Here is a 23280-nt window from a genome sequence, read left to right as displayed (position 1 = left end):
TTAAGGAGGCCTATTGCTGCTGCTAGCTCTGATTTATACTTGTAGAATTTGACATTCCAACACTGTTTAACAACAGACCGTGAGACACTCATGAAACACGCCAAATTTTCACAGGCATGCAAGAGTAAAAGAGTAAAAACTCACATTCGTATATGTCTAGTCCAAATCAAAACCACTGTGTGATGTCATCATTCTACTCAGGCACTCTGCCAGACATTATTTTATTCTAGATGCATGAAAATGATCATACATGCAACATCTGTATAAAACTGAGCAGCTTGTCTGTAATTAAAACCATACAATCAATCCACGTGGAGACTTAACCAATTTGACCTGATAGCCTCAACAGGAGACAAGATGGACTTAATTACTAAGAAGTGTTTTTGTGGAATGAATAATTCAGATTACATTGTTAAACAAACAGATAAGAGCTGGATATCTACAATTTACAACAGCCATCATTCATGTTTATTTTTTACAGCATTTGGCAGACTCTGTTATCCAGGGTGACTTACAGAAGCACTTTATAGTCTCTATCAAAAATATATATCCTCCTAGTACAGATAAGTCAGCGTCTAGGAATTCTACCCAGTTGTAATGTTGTTAGAGAAGAAATAATACAACAATGAGTTGGTACAGCAACAAAGTCTGTTGTTGTTTTTATTCCCCTGTCTCTTTCAGGATTTAGTGCTCCGTTATGTGCTTGGTGAAGAGGTAGCTTCTTTGTCTTCTTTTGAAGACAGACAGTGACTCAGTTGTTCAGACAGCCAGGGGAAGGTGGGTGCCCTGATAGAGAAGAATCATGATACTTGTCGTCCTTGACTTAGACAACCTTTATTGTCATTCAGTATGCAACAAGTGTACACAGAACGAAATTTTCATTGCAATTTGGCTCAGCACAGAATTAAATATGAAGTGTATTAAATTAAATTATGCAGCAGCAAAAAATATTATGAAGTGCAATAGTATAAAGTGACCTGTGGAATTAGGAAATGTTCCAGTATAAATAGAAGTTTAGAGTTTAGATTTGGAGTTCAGCAGTCTGGTGACCTGGGGGAAAAAGCTGTTACAGAACCTGGTGGTCCTGCACCAAATGCTGCGGAACCTCTTTCTAGAGGCCAGGAGGGAGAACAGTCCATGGTGAGGGTGTGAGGGGTCACTGATGATGTTTCTGGCTCGAGACATGCAGCGCCTTGGTGCAATGTCTTGAATGGAGGGAAGAGAAGTCCCAATGATTTTCTCTGATGTCCTCACCACTCTCCTCACAGTCTTCCAGTTGGAGGCACTGCAGCCTCCACACCACACAGAGATGCAGCTGGTTAGAACGCTCTCTATGGTGCTTCTGTAGAATGTAGTGAGGATGGGCCGGGGCAGGTAGGCTCTCCTCATCCTATGCAGGAAGTGCAGACGCTGCTGTGCCTTCTTGACGAGTGACATGGTGTTCACAGACCAGGTGAAGTTGTCTGTGATGTGCACCCCCAGGAACTTGGTGCTATTGACCACCTCCACAGCCGTGTTGTTGATGACAAGTGGAGTGTGGCTGGGCTGGTTTTTCCTGAAGTCAACAATGATCTCTTTAGTTTTGTCCATGTTCAGGATCAGGTTGTTTACCCTGCACCAGCCCACCAGCTGCTCCACCTCCTCTCTATAGGCCAGGTCGTTCTCGTCCCTGATGAGGCCCACCACTGTTGTGTCGTCCGCAAACTTCACAATGTAGTTGCTGGCAGCCCTGGGGATGCAGTTGTGTGTCATCAGAGTGAACAGCAGAGGGCTCAGGACACAGCCCTGAGAGGAGCCTGTGCTGAGGGTGATGACACTAGAGGTGTTCTGTCTGACCCGCACTTACTGTGGTCTTTCAGTGAAGAAGTATAGCAGCCAGTTGCACAGGAGGGTGCTGAAGCCCAGGGAAGCCAGTTTGTTCACCAGATGCTGTGGAATGATAGTATTAAACGCTGAACTGAAGTCCAGGAACAGCATCCGCACATGAGTGTTCTTCTCCTCCAGATGTGCAAGGCTCAGGTGAAGAGCAGAGGAGATGGTGTCTTCAGTGGAGTGGTTTGGCCAGTAGGCAAACTGGAAGGGGTCGAATGTGGGAGGGAGCCTGGAGGTGATGGTGGGTCAAGCTGTGCTGGAGATTTGAAGTGCCTTCGGGTAGGTGGGTGTCCATTTATGGCTTTGGAAGCATACATTAGTGTTTTAAATCTGATCCTATAGGAAGACAGTTGAGGGGACATAGGGTTAACTGAAAAACAAATCATGCACGTGCATTCTTATCGGATGCAGGGGTCTGATGGCATGCAGGAGAAAACCTGCCACACTGTCAGAAATAGGGGTACAATAGGAGTCCATTTCTGTCCCCCAAGGTACAATCTACACTAATGTACCCCTGAGGGCTCATTATTGGACTTCAAGGTAACTATGTGTACCTTTTTAAGATCAAAAAGGTACATATATGTTCCCAAGCAGTATATAAAGGGTACAAACAAGTACCTTAGAGGGTACTGCCCCAGTGACAAGCTGTTGTGCCCTGAAAGGTACAAGAGTCATCAGGAGATGACATATCCCCCTGGCCCCCACATGAAACCCCACTTCAAATTTTCTGAAGTTGAATTGGCTGCCATAGAAATACAGAAAAAATTAAAATCACAGAAATCCAAAAATGTCAAAAGGCACAACTCCTCTAGTTACTTAACATAACTGTTAGGTTTCGTGAAAAAATTCCTCAGTTTTTGAGTTATGCTCCAGAAACTAAAATGTTTACAGACAGACAGAACAATAGCTATATCCCCCTGCATTATATGCCAGGGGGATAACAATGATGTACTTTGTTTTCTGAGAGTGCAGGAGTGACTTGCAGTGATCCAATCTTGAGGTGACATGGAACTGAACAAGCACCTGAGTGACTTCCATGATAAATAATCCTCCTGATGATGTACAGGAGAATCCAGTATGACCAAATCAGGTTATCAGTATGGGGAGAGACAGATAGTTGGTTATCCTTAACTACACCCAGGCGAACTCCGCAGTGGCAGATGGTGTGATCTGAGAGTTTCCCAGAGAAATGACAAGATCTTGATATGAGGATAGAACTCCAAGGACACACAGCAGCTCTGTCTTATTATTATAAACAGCTATGCCATATCTCTATCCATTTATGCCATTAAAGTGAGTGTACTAAATTTATTATGACTTATTTTATCAAACATCATAATCGTCCTCAGAGGAGAAAGAAAGCAGACAGTTGCTGTAAGGCAAAGGAATTCAGGAAGAAAGTTTCCATTCAATAAAAAAACACTTGTTTGGAAAGCCACAAATCACAACAATCAGCGGATCCAAGCAGAGTTGAGCAGAGTAGCAACAATGCATCAAACAGATAAAGGATTTCAGCCATTAAAAAAAAAAGTTGTACACATAAACCAATGGCATGTATGTACAAATCACATTTTTTGTTTTAACTGAATATTTTTTGTACACAATCGTGTTGTTGCACTGATGCAAGTGCACAATTGTGCATGTGTCATAGAAGTATAGTGACCTTGTAGAAACCTTGCACATTAGGGTTATGACTGTGAAAGTGTTTTCAAAATTTATACCTTCCTGATGGTGCATTTGGTGAACTTTTACTCATATATTACTTTTTTGAAGTTATTTTTATTGGGTCATGCAAAAACCTCCCGCACCCAACATCACCTCACTTTTGATAAATACATGTGTATTAAATAAATAAATCATGATTATAAAATAAATTCATTGAAAGATGTGTAAAGTACGCAATTTATTGTTATATAAAAGTACTTTACACATCTTTCAATGAATTTATTTTACAATCATGATTTATTTATTTAATATACATGTATTTATCAAAAGTGAGGTGATGTTGGGTGCGGGAGGTTTTTGCATGACCCAATAAAAATAACTTCAAAAAAGTAATATATGAGTAAAAGTTCACCAAATGCAACATCAGGAAAGTAGAAATTTTGAAAACACTTTCACAGTCATAACCCTATTGCACATGCATAGTAGAACTACAGTGGTGCTTGAAAGTGTGTCAACCCTTTAGAATTTTCTATATTTCTGCATAAATAGGACCTAAAACATCATCAGATTTTCACACAAGTCCTAAAATCAGCAGGACTGATTTTAGGACTTGCTGGGTGGCACAGTGGTGTAAGTGGTTAGCGTGTTTGCCTCACAGCAAGAAGGTTCTGGCTTCGAGCCCAGCAGCTGGTGGGGGCCTTTCTGTGTGGAGTTTGCATGTTCTCCCCGTGTTTGCGTGGGTTTCCTCCAATTTCCCCCACAGTCCAAAGACATGCGGTTAGGTTAATATGGGATGGCCTTGGGCTGAGGCTGCTCCCCTGTTAGCATGGCTGCCAACTGCTCTGGGTATGTTTGTGTGCTCATTGCTTGCGTGTGTGTGTTCACCCCTTCAGATGGATTAAAGGCAGAGAGGAATTTCACAAGTGTGTGATGAATAAAGTTGTGCTTTTTCCTTAAAAGTAGATAAAGAGAACCCAGTTAAACAAATGAGACAAAAATATACTTGGTCATTTATTTATTGAGGAAAATGGTCCAATATTACATATCTGTGAGTGGCAAAAGTAGATGAACCTTTGCTTTCAGTATCTGATGTGACCCCCTTGTGCGGCAATAACTGCAACTAAACGTTTCTGGTAACTGTTGATCAGTCCTGCACACTGGCTTGGGGGAATTTTAGCCCATTCCTCTGTACAGAACAGCTTCAACTCTGGGATGCTGGTGGGTTTCCTCACATGAACTGCTTGCTTTAGGTCCTTCGACAACATTTTGATTGGATTAAGGTCAGGACTTTGACTTGGCCATTCCAAAACATTAACTTTATTCTTCTTTAACCATTCTTTGGTAGAATGACTTGTGTGCTTAGGGTCATTGTCTTGCTGCATGACCCACCTTCTCTTGAGATTCAGTTCATGGACAGATGTCCTGACATTTTCTTTTAGAATTCACTGGTATAATTCAGAATTCATTGTTCCATCAATAATGGCAAGCTGTCCTGGCCCAGATGCAGCAAAACAGGCCCAAACCATGATACTACCACCACCATGTTTCACAGATGGAATAAGGTTCTTATGCTGGAATGCAGTGTTTTCCTTTCTCCAAACATAACGCTTCTCATTTAAACCAAAAAGTTCTATTTTGGTCTCATCCGTCCACAAAACATTTTTCCAACAGCCTTCTGGCTTGTCCAAGTGATCTTTAGCAAACTGCAGACGAGCAGCAGTGTTCTTTTTGGTGAGCAGTGGCTTTCTCCTTGCAACCCTGCCATGCACACCATTGTTGTTCAGTGTTCTCCTGATGGTGGATTCATGAACATTAGCCAATATGAGAGAGGCCTTCAGTTGCTTAGAAGTTACCCTGGGGTCCTTTGTGACCTCGCTGACTATTGCACGCCTTGCTCTTGATCTTTTTTGGTCGACCACTCTTGGAGAGGGTAACAATGGTCTTGAATTTCCTCCATTTGTACACAATGTGTCTGACTGCGGATTGGTGGAGTCCAAACTCTTTAGAGATGGTTTTGTAACCTTTTCCAGCCTGATGAGCATCAACAATGCTTTTTCTGAGGTCCTCAGAAATCTCCTTTGTTCATGCCATGATACACTTCCACAAACATGTGTTATGAAGATCAGACTTTGATAGATCCCTGTTCTTTAAATAAAACAGGGTGCCCACTCACACCTGATTGTCATCCCATTGATTATGATGATTGTTGGCTCGCAATCGCAGGGTTGGGGGCATAGACTCGCAAAATCTTCAGCGCCCAGCTCCTCCACCACTACGCACGGATCTTATCCCGGTGCGTTGGACTCCTTGCTCCCTCCTCAAAACCACACGCACTGGCGGAGTAACTGCAGTGAATCTTCATTCACTACCAGCCCATATGAACTTAACATTATCCCCGATACCAGCAACTCAGACATCACCGATCAGCGTCGCCCTAATAAATGTCCGATCCCTGACAAATAAGACTTTTATTTTAAATGACATTATAACATCTCGTCAACTGGATTTTCTTTTTGTAACCAAGAGTTGGCTTACTGTTGGTGATCACCTTTCACTCAACGAACTCTGTCCCCCTCATTTTTGTTTTTTAAGCTCACCAAGGTCTTCTGGTCATGGAGGCGGTTTAGTCACCGTTTCCAACAACTCATTTAAATGCAGATTTCTTCCCACCAGCGCTTATTCTACTTTTGAGGTGTAACTCTTATCAATTAATGGCCCTGCCCCTGTCCTATGTGCTCTGGTGTACAGGCCCCCCAAAGCCTCTAGCACTTTCATTCAAGAGTTTTCTGACCTTTTGTCTGTCATGGCCTCTCGTTCTGATAAGGTGTTAATTTTAGGTGACTTTAACGTTCATGTGTGTTGTCCAAATAAGCCCATGGTGAGCAAATTTTTAAACCTGGTTGACTCTTTTAATTTAACCCAATCAGTATCTGGCCCTATACATCAGAAAGGCCACACACTTGATCTTGTCCTGTCATCTGATTTTCCTGTCTCACATTTCGTCATTTCTGACATCACTGTGTCAGATCACTTCATGATACAGTTTAAATCTCTCTGGTCCTCCTCCTATCCCTCCTCCCCCATCATCCCCTGCTCTTTTACCCGATCTGTAAACTCAGCCACTTCACAGCTTTTCTCCAATTCATTTTCTGACTGCCACCTACCCCAAATCACTGAAGCCCTAGCCACCTGCAGTGACACCGCCGAGCTTGTCAATCTTTTTAACTCTACTTGTGCCAACATTTTAAATGATGTGGCCCCTCTCAAGTCTCGGAAAGTTAGGTCCAATACTACACCCTGGCTTAATGATTCCACCCGCGCTGCACGACATGCCTGTAGACGGGCTGAGCATAAATGGAAAAAAGACAAACTACAAGTATCATATGAAATCTTGCAAGACCACCTAAAACGCTACCAACTCTCTGTACAGTTGGCACGAAAGGACTATTTTAGTAACTTCATAAACAAAGACGCAAATAGACCTAGAGTGGTGTTCAAGACAATCAACTCTCTTTTAAACCCAGCTGCTCCAGTTACCTCAGCTTCCAATAATGAAACGTGAGAAATTTTTTAAATTCTTTACTGAAAAAATTGACACCATAAGGGCAAACATTCCACAGTCACAGTTTAATTTCACAGATAGCCCCCATCCTGTTAATGTTCTCCAGTATTTTACCCCAGTGACATCTTCCCAACTGTCTGAGGTGATCTCACAGATGAAGCCCACTGTCTGTCCCTCAGACATCATTCCTTCTCGCCTTTTTAAAGATGTTTTCCCTTCCATTTGCCCCCTGATTTTAGCCATAGTTAACAGCTCACTAAATAATGGTGTTGCCCCCTCTTGTTTTAAACATGCCACTGTACAACCACTTTTAAAAAAGCCAAGCTTAGATCCTTGTATCCTAAAGAATTACCGGCCCATATCCAAGCTACCTTTTTTGTCTAAGATCTTGGAAAAGGTGGTTGCTTCTCAGCTTTTATCCTATTTGAACACGTTCGATATCTTTGACAAATTTCAATCTGGTTTTAGAGCTCTACACAGCACCAAGTCTGCCTTGCTGAAGGTACTCAGTGATATCTTGCTGTGTACTGACTCTGGGTCCAGTGCTGTCTTAGTCTTACTTGACCTTAGTGCTGCTTTTGATACAATTGATCATGACATCCTTTTAACTTGCCTGAAGAACTGTGTTGGTCTACAGGGCCCAGTTTTAAATTGGTTTACCTCATACCTGAAGGATCGAACTTTTTCTGTTCAATTGGGAAACTGCATATCATCCTCCACCCCATCAAATGTGGTGTCCCCCAAGGTTCAATTCTAGGCCTTCTTCTCTTCTCTCTGTACATGCTACCACTTGGCTCAATTCTACAAAAACACAACATTCAATACCATTGCTACGCAGATGACACACAGTTGTACCTGCCTGTGACAACACTCAACACCTCACTAAACAATCTGTTCAACTGCCTGGATGATATTAAAATCTGGATGGCAACTAATTTTCTTCAATTAAATGACAATAAAACTGAAGTAATGGTATTTGGATCCCCCTGTTCTGTAGCCAGCCTGACAATTGTACTTGGCCCCCTATCTGCGAATGTTCACAGTACAGTGAGAAATCTTGGCATTTCAATGGACAATTCACTGAGTTTTAACAGTCAGGTCAGCAGTGTGGTGAAGGGAAGCTTTTATCATCTTCGAACCATAGCCAAACTAAAGCCACTTTTATCTTCTACTGATCTTGAAACTCTCATTCATGCTTTTATTTCATCCCGTTTGGACTATTGTAACTCTTTGTACACAGTTTTAATCCAGTCTAACATCAATAGGCTACAAATGGTCCAAAATGCAGCAGCTAGGCTTTTAACTGGTACTAAAAAGACAGAACATATCTCACCTGTCTTGGCTCATCTCCATTGGCTACCAATTAAATATAGAATTGATTTTAAAATTTTACTTTTTGTTTTTAAAGCTCTCAACGGTCTTGCTCCATCTTATATAACAGAGCTTTTAACCCTCTACTCTCCCCTAAGGTCACTCAGATCATCCTCCCAGCAACTCCTCACAGTCCCCCACTCACGCCTCAAAAGCAGAGGTGACCGGGCCTTTTCTGTTTTTGCCCCAAAGCTTTGGAATAGTCTCCCACCTCACATCAAATCCTGCCCAACCATTGCCAGTTTTAAATCTAATTTGAAAACCTATGTTTTTACCCTTGCTTTTAGTTCAGTCTGACAGAGTTTTTCCTTTTTCTTTATTATCCTGTTCTTATTTTAATCTTATTGTTTCTATTTATTCAAGTCATATTTGTTGTTTTGATTTCTATTTATTTACTTATTTTAATTTGTGTATTTATTGATCATCTTTATCCTTGACTCTTAATATCTTTTTTTTTTAACTTGTCTTATATTCCTTGCCCTTCTTATGCTGTAGCCTGTGTCCTGCTCTGATTTCTAAACGCCTTTTTACTGCCTTTATTTGTGAAACACTTTGGGTCAACTGCTGTTGTTTTTAATTGTGCTATATAAATAAATGGACTTGACTTGATTGAAAACACCTGACTCTAATTTCACCTTCAAATGAACTGATAATCCTAGAGGTTCACATACTTTTGCCACTCACAGATATGTAATATTGGATCATTTTCCTCAATAAATAAATAACCAAGTATAATATTTTTGTCTCATTTGTTTAACTGGGTTCTCTTTATCTACTTTTAAGACTTGTATGAAAATCTGCTGATGTTTTAGGTCCTATTTATACAGAAATATTGAACATTCTAAAGGGTTCACAAACTTTCAAGCACTACTGTATAACCTGCGGGGCTAAGTATTAGCCTTGAGCCTTTTTAGACCTTATTTTGGGGCAAAGTGACCAAACTTTGTCAGTTTTCTTTTTAATTTACTTTTTCTTCAATCAGATTTAACTGATGATTTTATACATGCAGTTTTTATGTCTCAGTGGCCACTAAAAGTGCAGTTATGGCTTCTCCCCATTCATTTTGAGAAAGGCTTGATCTCCTTAGCCTGAAATAACTGCTCAGGCGTGTTACCAAGATGGCTGCCAAGTGACAAGAGTTGCCGATAAGGATTTTGGTATTTCATAGTTATGTTAACATTGAATATATGCTATATTTGAGTGATGAAGATGGATTAATTTTTTTTTTTAATTAAGCAGGCTATACCTTGAAAACAGATACAGATAATTAATAAATGTGCATGTTTCCAAATGAATCGTCATGTATATAGTTTATATATATACGGTATTTATATAGATAGATAGATAGATAGATAGATAGATAGATAGATAGATAGATAGATAGATAGACACAACCCCGATTCCCAAAAAGTTGGGACAAAGTACAAATTGTAAATAAAAATGGAATGCAATAATTTACAAATCTTAAAAACTGATATTGTACCCACAATAGAACATAGACAACATATCAAATGTCGAAAGTGAGACATTTTGAAATTTCATGCCAAATATTGGCTCATTTGAAATTTCATGACACAACACATCTCAAAAAAGTTGGGACAGGGGCAATAAGAGGCTGGAAAAGTTAAAGGTACAAAAAAGGAACAGCTGGAGGACCAAATTGCAACTCATTAGGTCAATTGGCAATAGGTCATTAACATGACTGGGTATAAAAAGAGCATCGTGGAGTGGCAGAGGCTCTCAGAAGTAAAGATGGGAAGAGGATCACCAATCCCCCTAATTCTGCGCCGACAAATAGTGGAGCAATATCAGAAAGGAGTTTGACAGTGTAAAACTGCAAAGAGTTTGAACATATCATCATCTACAGTGCATAATATCATCAAAAGATTCAGAGAATCTGGAAGAATCTCTGTGCGTAAGGGTCAAGGCTGGAAAACCATACTGGGTACCCGTGATCTTCAGGCCCTTAGACGGCACTGCATCACATACAGGCATGCTTTTGTATTGGAAATCACAAAATGGGCTCAGGAATATTTCCAGAGAACATTATCTGTGAACACAATTCACCGTGCCATCCGCCGTTGCCAGCTAAAACTCTATAGTTCAAAGAAGAAGCCGTATCTAAACGTAATCCAATGGCCAAGGCTCATTTAAAATGGACTGTGGCAAAGTGGAAAACTGTTCTGTGGTCAGACGAATCAAAATTTGAAGTTCTTTATGGAAATCAGGGACGCCGTGTCATTCGGACTAAAGAGGAGAAGGACGACCCAAGTTGTTATCAGTGCTCAGTTCAGAAGCCTGCATCTCTGATGGTATGGGGTTGCATTAGTGCGTGTGGCATGGGCAGCTTACACATCTGGAAAGACACCATCAATGCTGAAAAGTATATCCAGGTTCTAGAGCAACATATGCTCCCATCCAGATGACGTCTCTTTCAGGGAAGACCTTGCATTTTCCAACATGACAATGCCAAACCACATACTGCATCAATTACAGCATCATGGCTGCGTAGAAGAAGGGTCCGGGTACTGAACTGGCCAGCCTGCAGTCCAGATCTTTCACCCATAGAAAACATTCGGCGCATCATAAAACAGAAGATATGACAAAAATGGCCTAAGACAGTTGAGCAACTAGAATCCTACATTAGACAAGAATGGGTTAACATTCCTATCCCTAAACTTGAGCAACTTGTCTCCTCAGTCCCCAGACGTTTACAGACTGTTGTAAAGAGAAAAGGGGATGTCTCACAGTGGTAAACATGGCCTTGTCCCAACTTTTTTGAGATGTGTTGTTGCCATGAAATTCAAAATTACCTAATTTTTCTCTTTAAATGATACATTTTCTCAGTTTAAATATTTGATATGTCATCTATGTTCTATTCTGAATAAAATATGGAATTTTGAAACTTCCACATCATTGCATTCCGTTTTTATTTACATTTTGTACTTTGTCCCAACTTTTTCAGAATCGGGGTTTTATATATATATATATATATATATATATATATATATATATATATATATATATATATATATATATGGTATAGAGAGAGAGAGATTATTAGAGAGATTATTTATATTATACAGACACAGCCACAAAAAAATGCAAGTTAATCAAAAGAATTTGAACCGGTTTGCCATTTTGACGACGTGCATCTAGTCATTGGGAAAACACTGGGAGTGACATCATTGGAGTGAAATATCGGGAATTATTATATATACAGGACACTTTTTTGATTTTTGATGGAATAAAAGCATGTATTCTATTACCTTCTAGCGGGTTTCATTCATTTGGTTTGACAGTATGCAATATTGTTAGCATATCACTTATCCTCCGTGTATTACGCCACTCTACCCAATGGGGAATGAGCGTGCAATATTGCTACAAATATTGCACATTGTCAAGACAACACAATGTCACATGTTGGGGCGCGAATATCCAAATGAGCAACTTTTCTTCTGCGTATGTACACAATCGGTTCTTTGTTTGCCAGGAAAGAGAAAGGTGCACTGAACACCCAAAAGGCTACCAAAACTGTATTAGATATTCTTCAAGCATATTTACAAGAGAAAAAAAAAGCACATCAACGGGCATCGAAAAACTGGAAAAGAGACACGTCAGAGATGTAAAACTTCCATGCTAGCGAGCGACTGTGACAATTTATAGACAAACATGGCCACTAGGTTTGCTTCATTAAATATGGAAGATTTTGAGAGAATTTTGAAAGATAAAGATGCGTTGAACACCAGTTAATAACATTAATATTATTATTAAGAACACATGAGTTGTTATTAATAATAATAACACTGACTGGCTTTTTTTTCCATGGTATATCAGATATACTCCATTCAGCTAGCATGATATTGAACTCATCTTTGACTCATTCAGTATCAGCTAGCTGAATGGAATATATCTGATATACCACTCAAAGCCAGCCAATATTATTTAAATCTGTCAGTCAGATCCATGATGTATTTCGTATGAAAAATGCGAGTTTTTCAACACGAGAAGATAAACATCATATCTTCAAGCTCATGTGTGATTTTTTTTTATTTTTATTATTATATAGACACATTCACAAACAAAAAGTACCCAAACTTATCAAAACAATTCACCAACATCCTCACGACTGACTTACAGGGATTTATGTCACAGTTGCCGCCCGGATGTAGTTTGTATGAAAAATTTAAGTGGCGTTTTTAACAGTAAAATACTCACATATATATATATATATATATATATATATATATATATATATATATATATATATATATATATATGACTAATTAAAGTGATTCTGTTGTGTACATTGTTCTTTTTTTTCATGTACATTTAGGTCGACTTGACTATTTCTGTACTATTCACAATTTTTTCATACAATTCTGTATAAATGAAGACATTTGCCTTTTTTTTCCCCGAGGGGTGGGTATCAACTGACAATAATCAGTTATCAGGAAGCACAGACATTATTATTATTTTTTTTTTTATCATTATCTATATCAATGTCAAAAATCCCCTAATGGGTGGGCCCTACTTCTCAACTGCAAGTTCCTTCCCAGTCTGTGGCGTGATAGAAGCGTTTGATTTAGATCAATCAACATACACACATATTAGCTTGTTAAGTCTATAACATTGACTATACAGGTCACCATTTTGAGGAGGAAAATGTACACCACTCATCACAGTTAGCTTGTTGCTAAAAAATAACAAAAACAGAGCGGTCCATGTTTTTGTCCACTTCATATGTCGATTGTGCCGAGATCAAAAATGGCGTCATTCTGTCCTTCAAATCACCAATTTTGAGGGGAGTCAAATGCAGCATTACCTAATGCATGTCCAATCATCTCAGATGATCTGCTTTATATCTTATATGACCCTGAGCCATGAGACCTGCAAAATTGCACTGCATTACCGGAAATTAAAAAAAATCATCAGTCAGCTTCCAAAAACACCTAGGTCTTCTGCAAATGTTATTGAAAAAATAATCACCACCATATCACCTCAGAAGCAACATGAGCTTGAAAGATGAGGCATAAAACGTAAGCTTGAAGACAGTTTTGTAGTGGATTCAATAAAATCCAGAATATATAGTCTTAGAAATACAAGAATGACAGACAAAAATAGGAGAGAGTATCAAGTTCTCGCCCATGGTGCATGCAACTCTGTTGGAAAGTATTCAGGGATGAAGAGAAGAGTGGCAAGATTTCTTGGGATCGGTGGCAAGGTCTTGAGGGAAAAAAACTTCGTAAGAAAGAAAAGGAAAGATGTTATTCCTGAAACAACTAGGCAAACCATCCAGGAGTTTTGGTTTTCTGAGGGAATATCAAGAGAGGTGCCGTTAAAGAAACGTGTGAAGAAAATGCAGCCACCATTTCTGTTGGAATGTAGCTACACACAGGCATACAGGTGTTTCAGAGAAAAAAACCCTACTGTAAAAGTAGGCTACTGTAAGTTTGTGGCACACAAGCCAAGAAATGTGATGCACATGAAGACCCTGGAGCAAATTGCATGCTGTTGCATTCGATGTGAAAATGTTAAGTTGAAAGTCCAGGCCCTTAACCAAGCAGTTGTCAGAATGCAGGTTAATGACCTTCGAGTGAAGAAACCTGATGACCTCTCTGCTAAAACCATGTGCCCACCAATCAATGGCCAGCTCAATTTGAAATGTATTCAGAGGAAATGCACACACTGCAGTGTGGATGCAATCAGGAAGCATTACTTGCCATTGATGCAGAAGGATCATAATCGGGTGACAGTACACAAATTTGATCAATGGCAAAATGTCAGTGTGGAGGTTATTGGGAAGGATCTAGAAGGAAATCATGTGAAGAAGCAGGTTAAGCGCCTCAAAAGGGTGACACACAATGTTGACAATGTATCACAAATTGTGCAGCTCTTGATGTCTGATATGGAGGAGTATTCTGCTCATAAATTCAGGGCAGATTGGCAGAAGTCACAGTTCGAGCACTTGAAGGCCAACATGCCACCAAAGTCTGTGGTCATCGTAGTGGACTTTGCCATGAACTACACTTGCTTTTTGCAAGATGAAGTTCAGAGTTACCACTGGGCGCCACCCCAAGTGACCATCCACCCATGCTATAGCTATGTAAATTCCTCTAGTGAGGTATCACCTCCAACAAACACAGAGGCCATCATCTTCATCTCACCTGACACACAGCATGATGCTGCTGCAGTGGCAACCTTCCTCAAGATCTGTAGCAAAAAGCTTAAGGAAGAATATGACATCACAAAATGGCTCCAGTTCAGTGACTGTTGTGCTGGACAGTATCGCTCAGCAACCAGCTTTGCTGACTTGTCATTCAGTCTTAAAGACACCGGCCTTGAAACCGAACGGCATTACTTTGAAAGTTCCCATGGAAAATCTCCAGCAGATGGCCAGGGGGCTATAGTCAAGAGTTCAGCCACAATGGCTGAGACTCGCAGGGAGACACAGATAAGGTCAGCAAGGGAATTCTTTGAATTTTGTGAAAGGAAACTCACAGACGTAGGACAAGGCATCTTTCCGTCTCGTAAGCAAAGTTACTTGCATGCTCACCGGAGGTTTGTTTTTGTGGATACTGAGGACATAGAGAGGAACCGTCCAGAGAGAAAAGTGAAGACTGTGTCAGGGACAAGGAATTTGCATTGTATCAAATCATTAGGAACACTCTATCACATTAAGACAAGGAAGCTGAGCTGCTTCTGCGACCTATGCATCTCAAATCTTCCCAACAAAGGCTGTAATAATTCCAGTATTGTTGATGCATGGGCTGACGTTCACCTGCAGAGGATAAAAAGCATCCTTTTTTTTTTTAATTGGTAAAAGTTCTAAGACTAAAGTGATAACATTGGAGTTGTACATATTTCAAAACTTTTGACAATTATCTGTCTGAAATATTCCTTATGAAATATTAGCTTCACAAGGAAATCCTGGCAATACAGAAGTGATTCCCACAGTACAGACCATGGGGGAACATGTTGAAAGTGTCCTTGGCATGCAGGTCATGGAAAATGAAGATGAGCACAGTATCCTTTATGTGATACAATTCACACTTATATTGATTTTCTCAGTATTACAGAACATGTTTTTTTTTCCATCCCACATCAGTAACATAAGTTCTGTGATAGAACCTTAACGTACACTACAGCTGATGATCATGTGTGTATATCAACAAGATCTGCATCCAGTACCCAAGCTGATAGTGCCGCTAATACAGGTGCTCAAGTCTTCTTGTTGAATAACAGACATGTTCTTTTAAAGCAAATGATACACATTTCTTTAATCTAGTGTCATATTTCAGTAATATAGTATAAATGTTGCCTTGTCTCATTTTAACAGCTGTGGCTCCAAATAAATGGTGTGCAGTGATCTATGATAACACCTGGTGGCCTGGTGTAATTGAAACCATCGATCCTTCATCAGAGAATTGTACCATCTCATTTACGGTTCCCCAGAGTCGGAGGAATCGGTTTGCGTGGCCTGCAGGAAAAGACACTGACACTATACACAAGTCCACCATCTTGTGCATGCTACCTGAACCCCCCCAACCAGTCACAAGGTGTAATTTTGCTCTGCCAGAGGAGGCTTTTCTCTTTGTGCAACAAATTTTTAATAGGGTTACGGGGTTTGATGCCATTTAAATTTATAGATAGTTATTTCTACGGTTGTAGCTTTATAGTTTTGCTATTAGAGTTGTAGTAGTTTGCTTTGCATGAATGTCACATTGCGCTTTTCACTTTTATGAATATTACCTATCATAATATCAGATACTTGTTAATGTCAAAAAAATGTCCTCTCTGAGACAATTGTCAGAACTGTATGAAAATACAACTAGATAGAGACAAATATATTTAGTATTTCAGTGTTATCTAGCTGAACTGTAAAAACAATATGCATAACTGTTAAACCATGGAAATTGGCTGTTTAAAATGTAAACATGCATCAATAATCATACAATAATGTTCTTTATTACAGTTCTTTGTTAACATTTAATATTTACATGTTGAAAATGTTTAAACATGTTTTATGCACAATAAAATATATCAACTGATTTGAAGAGGCTACAAAATGGTCCCATTTCATAGTTTATGGACCATTTAATGTTTATTTCTATGTGTCAATAAAATTGTCCTCTCCGAGACATTTCACTGTTTGTGTTGTTGACAGGAAATGATAAATCAAAAGCCTTTGAACTGATACAATTACATCATTTTTAAGTTGAATGCATAACTACAAAATGATTGTGAATTATACATTTCTTAAATATGATTTAAGTGAAAATAATTGCCACACATAAAATGAAAAGATATCAGACATATTGAGATTTGATGCCAAGAAAAAAACTCTAGAAATTACATGCTTGCATACTGTGTTAATAAAATGTACCACCAGATGGTAGATATGAATATTAATTGTTAAAGATTTCATAAGCAATTTATTTAGCAGTTAATAGGTGTAAAAAAAAAAAGTCCTCTCCGAGACAAAATGTCTCGGAGAGAACAGTTATTTTGACATAAGGTCACAAGTGTTTAGGAGACCCATGCATAAATCATTTTTAATATGGATATATAAATGGGTAAGGACTACTTTGCTAAGATAAAAAATAGTTCCTACTACTACTACTTATTCAAGGGACATGAATTTTGTATTGTCAATTTAAAGAAATAGGTGACACTCAAATAGACAAGACTGTGCAAGGTCTGCAGACTACACAAGAAAAAAAACCTAAATAGTTCATGAACATGCTATAACATTAGGTGAATGTTATGGACTACTAACAATTTCTTAACTGTTGGAATTTTATTTCTATCAGCTATTTTTGACAAGGAGTCTTTGATAACATTTTTGCTACTTTTCTTTATCTTATAGCAGATTACACAAAACTACCATACACATACCGTATGTCAAAAAATTACCTGAAATCTGTTCTTTAACTTGTCCTTCACTTAAAAACTGGTACAAGAACCAGTTTGAATCAATTTGAATTTTGGACCCCTGTGACACAAACTTTGTACCCTGATTGTAAAACAACCCTTAAACGAGGCTTATAACACTTTGCTTAATGAGACTGATGACATACAGGCATTGACTCGTTGTATGCACTTCCTGTTTCTGAGACTGGATGGGAAAACCAGCAGGAACCAACGCTGGCCCCCACAGCTCTGTCACTCTGTCACTACACTGAGCGCTTCTGACACTGTGCAATTGTTTTGGCTGTCTTTCTCCACACTCCTGTTGAAGTTTTGCAAGCTGTGAGCCATTGTGTATTTTTTCAAGGACCATTAGTTTTCATTGATTTCCTTGAAAACATAAAGCTTGTTTTCTCTGACAAATTGTGCAATGCTAATTGTGTGAGGGCAAGCAAAGAGGGAGAGGTTTGGGTTTGTCTCATTTGAAGCCACATCCTGGCTTTTCCAAAGTAGGAAATTAAATACAGCTGAATCTGTAATGGGCAACAACCCCACTGTCCCCCTGCGACCGACTTCTGACTGCACCAAAACTGGTTTCTCTGGGATTGAAAAATAAGAGATCAAAAGTTATTAAGCAGAAAATGGACCTTTTGTTTGTACCAAACAGTTCAATAAAACTCAACACAGATTTATCAGATACAGTACTTGTAGAGGAGTGTGTGTATTTTGTCTATTTTGGACATTGCAGATCTAACCCTCTTTCCTGTTTGTGGTAATGTTTTCAGCCTCCCTTTCACATCAGGATAAATATTATGCCAGCTTTGAGTTTCCATATCAGGGAGAAATTATTTATTGGTTTGTAGCAGGTTCTTGGATGCAGCTCTTTTTTTTTCTTCAGATCGCTAGACGGGAGCTCGTTTCTGCGGTATTAGCAGGATTAGCCCACTATTAACACCTCCCAGATGGTGACCTCATATTGGCAACAACACAAGGAACTACCCAGTGGCAGTGCTTTAAATTACCCATGGACTCTGGCTGTTTGGAGAGAGAAGGGTAAGCCCCAGGCCATTACAAATGCACCATCTCCTGGAATGATGCACGTTTATCTTCTTTATCTTGCTGAAACACTAACAGTCACTGGCCATGAAGACAATATGCAGGTTAAAACACGCCTGGTTCTCAGATATGCCCAGAGGCGACCAGATGCATATTTTTGTGTGTTCACATCTATGGACCATTGCCTTCTTGACAGAGTTCAGGTTAAACAGAGTTAGCGCCTCATCCCAACAACATAACAAATACCATAAACGGAGTTGTTATTTGAGTACAAAATGTCTTTTGTATTTTATTTGTTTTATTTGAGTATAAAAATATGATTAACAATCTTTGATTGCTTTGTGTCCTAGATACGTAATTCTACTTTACCAATTAAAAAAAAAAACAACACTAAGAAACCCTGTTTTTACAACATATTGGGCAGTATGTAAGGTTCAATAACTGGATCAAGCTGACTGAAAAGCAGTGAAACACATATCCTTTTTGATTCATGACAGTCTCAGAAAGCTGCACTGAAAAAACCCGATGCTTTTCAGAAGATAAACATGATTCATGTAAACTAAACCAATACTGGGATGAACTGAGGAGCAATGCCACTGTGAATCTGTAATAAGTAATGAATTGAGGTGGGATTTAATACATTTTTTTTTACACTTTTATGTATCTGTTTGTTTTTTTCATTCACTCAATACTTTAGATTTTTTTCCCCCTGACTACATTTCAAAAGAAAGAGCTCTCCTTTCTGCTCACTACACTGTCAAACACAACATCAGTCCATTTTCAATAATCTTATATTTATAAAGTAATAAGACACCTTTTTATAGTATCAAAGAGCTAACAAATCCTGACAAATCTAAACTTTAACAAATGCGACAGCGAAAATGAGACATAATACCCATCACTGTAATCTATCTGCTCCTACACACATTTTGCATTTATTAAGGCAGTGTGTAATGTGACAGGTATGCAAAATACAAATAAAAAAAAGAAAGTAGTGATTTCTCAATCTTTGTTGACTTGTATTTCATTGCAGACAGTATTAACCCAAGATATTTCATGTTTTGTCTGGCCGACTTCATTTCATTTGTTAATATATATACATTCCTGTGTTTCAGGCCTGCAACACGTTACAAAAAAGTTGGAATTGGGGGCGATTTAGGGCTAGTAATGAGGTAAAACAATTAAATAATAATTTGATTTGAAATAGGTGATGTCAACAGGTGATTGTAATCATGATTTGGTACAAAATCAGTACCCAGGAAAGGTCTAGTCTTTGAGGAGCAAAGACAGACTGAGGAGCTCCAGTGCGTCGTCAAATGTGTGAGAAAATTATTGAAATGTTTAAAAACAATGTTCCTCAGAGAAAGATAGGAAAGGATTTGGATATTTCATCCTCTATGGTACATAATATCATTAAAGGATTCAAGGAATCTGGAGGAATTTCGGTGCGTAAAGGGCAAGGGCGCAAGCCTAAGCTGAACACTTATGATCTCTGATCCCTCAGACAACACTGCATCAAGAACCGTCATTCATCTGTAGTTGATATAACCACATGGATTCCGGATTACTTTGGCAAACCTTTGTCAAGCACTACAATACAGAGTTATATCCACAAACACCAGTTAAAACTTTACTGTGCAAAAAGTTAGCCTTATGGTAACTGTGTCCAGAAGTGCTGTCTACTTCTCTGGGCTCGGCGGCATCTGGGATGAACCATCACACAGTGGAAAAATGTGTATTGTGGTCAGACAAATCAGTATTCCAGGTCTTTTTCGGAAGAAATTAATGCTGTGTCGGAGCTTGCATGTTCTCCCCGTGTCCGCGTGGATTTCCTCCGGGTGCTCCGGTTTCCCCCACAGTCCAAAGGCATGCAGGTTAGGCTAATTGGTGGCTCTAAATTGACCGTAGGTTTGAATGTGAGTGTGAATGGTTGTTTGTCTATGTGTCAGCCCTGCGATGACCTGGCGACTTGTCCAGGGTGTACCCCGCCTTTCACCCATAGTCAGCTGGGATAGGTTCCAGCTTGTCTGCGACCCTGTAGAACAGGATAAGTGGCTACAGATAATGGATGGGGATGGATGGATGGATGGATGGATGGATGGATGGATGCTGTGTCCTCTGGACCAAAGACGAAAAGGACCATCCAGACTGTTACCAGCAACCAGTCCAAAAGCCAGGGTTTGTCATGGTATGGGGTTGTGTCAGTGCCCTTAGCAAAGGTGACTTACACTTCTGTGATGAATTAATGCAGAAAAGTACATTGCGATTTTGGAGCAACATATGCTGCCTTCAAGACGACGTCTTTTCCAAAGAGATTTCAACAAGACAATGAAAAACCACATTCTGCACACATTAAAAAGGCATGACTGTGGAAGAAGAGGGTATCTGTCCCCTCTGTCCACAATAGAGACTGTGTGGCAAATTTTAAAACCAACAATATGGCACAGATGACTCTGTATTGTTGCACACCTTAAGACCTGTTTGCAGGAAGAATGGGACAAAATAACACCTGGAACACTGCATCACTTGGTGTCTTCAGTCCCAAAACACATTTTAAGTGTTGTGAGAAGGAATGGTAACATTATAAAGTGGTAAATGCTTGACCGTTCCAATGTTTTTTGAAATGTGTTGCAAGAATCAAAAATGTGATAAGTGAAAAATTAAAAAAAAAACCCATGAAATTCATGAGGTAAAACAACAAATAATGTGCTGTTGTATCATTGTGAGTGCAAAGCAGGTCAGAGATTATTTACAAAACACTGTTTTCAGTTTTAAATTTCAATTTCACCATACTATCCCAACTTTTTCTGATTTGAGGTTCTATGATTTGAATCACTTCTTATACTTTAACCTTCATACCTTTAGTAAGTTTTAGAGTTTACTTAAACATTAATGGTATTCAATAGTTTTCTAATTTAAGTCGAGTGAAGAATTTGAAGCAGTACTTTTACCAGAACATTTATACAGCATATGAAAATGTCTCTTTGTCAAATGTTCTCTTTGTATTGCACCATTGAAATTATATCTTATTATGAGAGATAACAGATTAATTGTCTTGTATTCATCTGTTACACTGTAAAATATAATAAGTTGACTTTACTTAAAAAAATATGCAAAGTCGTTGCCTCAAAAAAAGTCATTTATGTTGATTTAGATAAATTAGATTGGGTTAACTTATTTTTTGTGAGTTTGCAGTACTCAAATTAACTTAGATTAGTTTGATTACATTAACTTATTTATTTTGAGTTTGCAGTACTCACATAAACTTATATTAATTTGATTACATTAACTTATTTATTGTGAGTTTGCAGTACTCATCTTATATAATTTTGATTACATTAACTTATTTATTTTAAGTTTACAGTACTCAAATCAATGGAATTCATGAATATTAAGTTAAATTTATGAAAAAAGATATCTGAAAGCCATTGATTTGAGTACTGTAAACTTAAAATAAATAAGTTAATGTAATCAAAATTATATAAGATGAGTACTGCAAACTCACAATAAATAAGTTAATGTAATCAAATTAATATAAGTTTATGTGAGTACTGCAAACTCAAAATAAATAAGTTAATGTAATCAAACTAATCTAAGTTAATTTGAGTACTGCAAACTCACAAAAAATAAGTTAACCCAATCTAATTTATCTAAATCAACATAAATGACTTTTTTTGAGGCAACGACTTTGCATATTTTTTTTAAGTAAAGTCAACTTATTATATTTTACAGTGTATGAAAATAATTGTTAATGGATTAATTATATGTGTGTATGGGAAGCCATGGCCTAATGGTTAAAGAAGCAGCTTCGGGACCAAAAGTTGTCAGTTCGATTCCCTGGACCAGCAGGAATGTCTGAAGTGCCCTTGAGTAAGGCACCTAACCCCCAGGGTGCACTGGGTATGTTGTATGTCACTCTGGATAACAGTATCTGCTAAATACCTCGAATGTAATGTATCATTTTATTTTACCTTTATTTCTATATTTTCATTTTTATACTACAGCTTTATTGTATGGCATGCTACTATAAATAAATTGAATTTGTTCTATAATTCTATATAGAACTTCATTCTATATCAAATATTTATACCTAACTGTAAACATATTACATTGTTGCACATAGTATAACAAACATCACACTTATTTGTAATAATAAATACATAAAGCAGAGAAGGCATAAGAGCCACAATAAAAGTGCTTATTGAATATGTGTGTCTTCAAACACTGTTGGCATCATAGGACAATTGAAAGTAGTGAAAAATCCCTCAGACAGGATGTCAGATGACACACAGTGCTTATTATGACATTTTTTTTTATACAACCAGCAATTAACTTACTCAGTTCAAGGACAATCGTTTTCCAATAAAAATCACTCCACAATATAATGCCATACACAGTAAATCAGCTGTACTATATCTGCATGACATTACAGATCTATCTTCAGTGTCTTGCAAAAGTATAAAAAAACAGCATGTATGCATAATAACAGTACACTTACAGTGTCTTGCAAAACTATTAATCCCCCTTGATGTTTGTCCTGTTTTGTCGCATTACAAGCTGGAATTAAAATGGATTTTTGGAGGGTTAGCACCATTTGATTTACACAACATGCCTACCACTTTAAAGGTGCAAATTGTTGTTTTATTGTGACACGAACAATAATTAAGATGGAAAAAAAAGAAATCTGGAGTGTGCATAGGTATTCACCCCCTTTCATATGAAACCCCGAAATAAGAGCTGGTCCAACCAATTCACTTCATAAGTGACATAATTAGTGATTAAGATCCACCTGTGTGCAGTCAAAGTGTCACATGATCTGTCACATGATGTCTGTATAAATCAAC

General features: G+C 38.4%; 1 protein-coding gene across 4 annotated transcripts in view; it reads right to left on the bottom strand.

The window, feature by feature from the left end:
- Positions 1–23280, bottom strand: part of LOC132887095 (piezo-type mechanosensitive ion channel component 2) — a 345950-nt gene that overhangs the window by 301897 nt on the left and 20773 nt on the right. The gene's annotated exons all lie outside the window — the stretch shown is intronic.

The sequence above is a fragment of the Neoarius graeffei genome, chromosome 5 (genome assembly GCF_027579695.1).
Source record: "Neoarius graeffei isolate fNeoGra1 chromosome 5, fNeoGra1.pri, whole genome shotgun sequence".
Classification (NCBI taxonomy): domain Eukaryota; kingdom Metazoa; phylum Chordata; class Actinopteri; order Siluriformes; family Ariidae; genus Neoarius; species Neoarius graeffei.
Note: the sequence above shows the minus strand (reverse complement) of the source record. Positions and strands in the feature narration are given on the sequence as shown.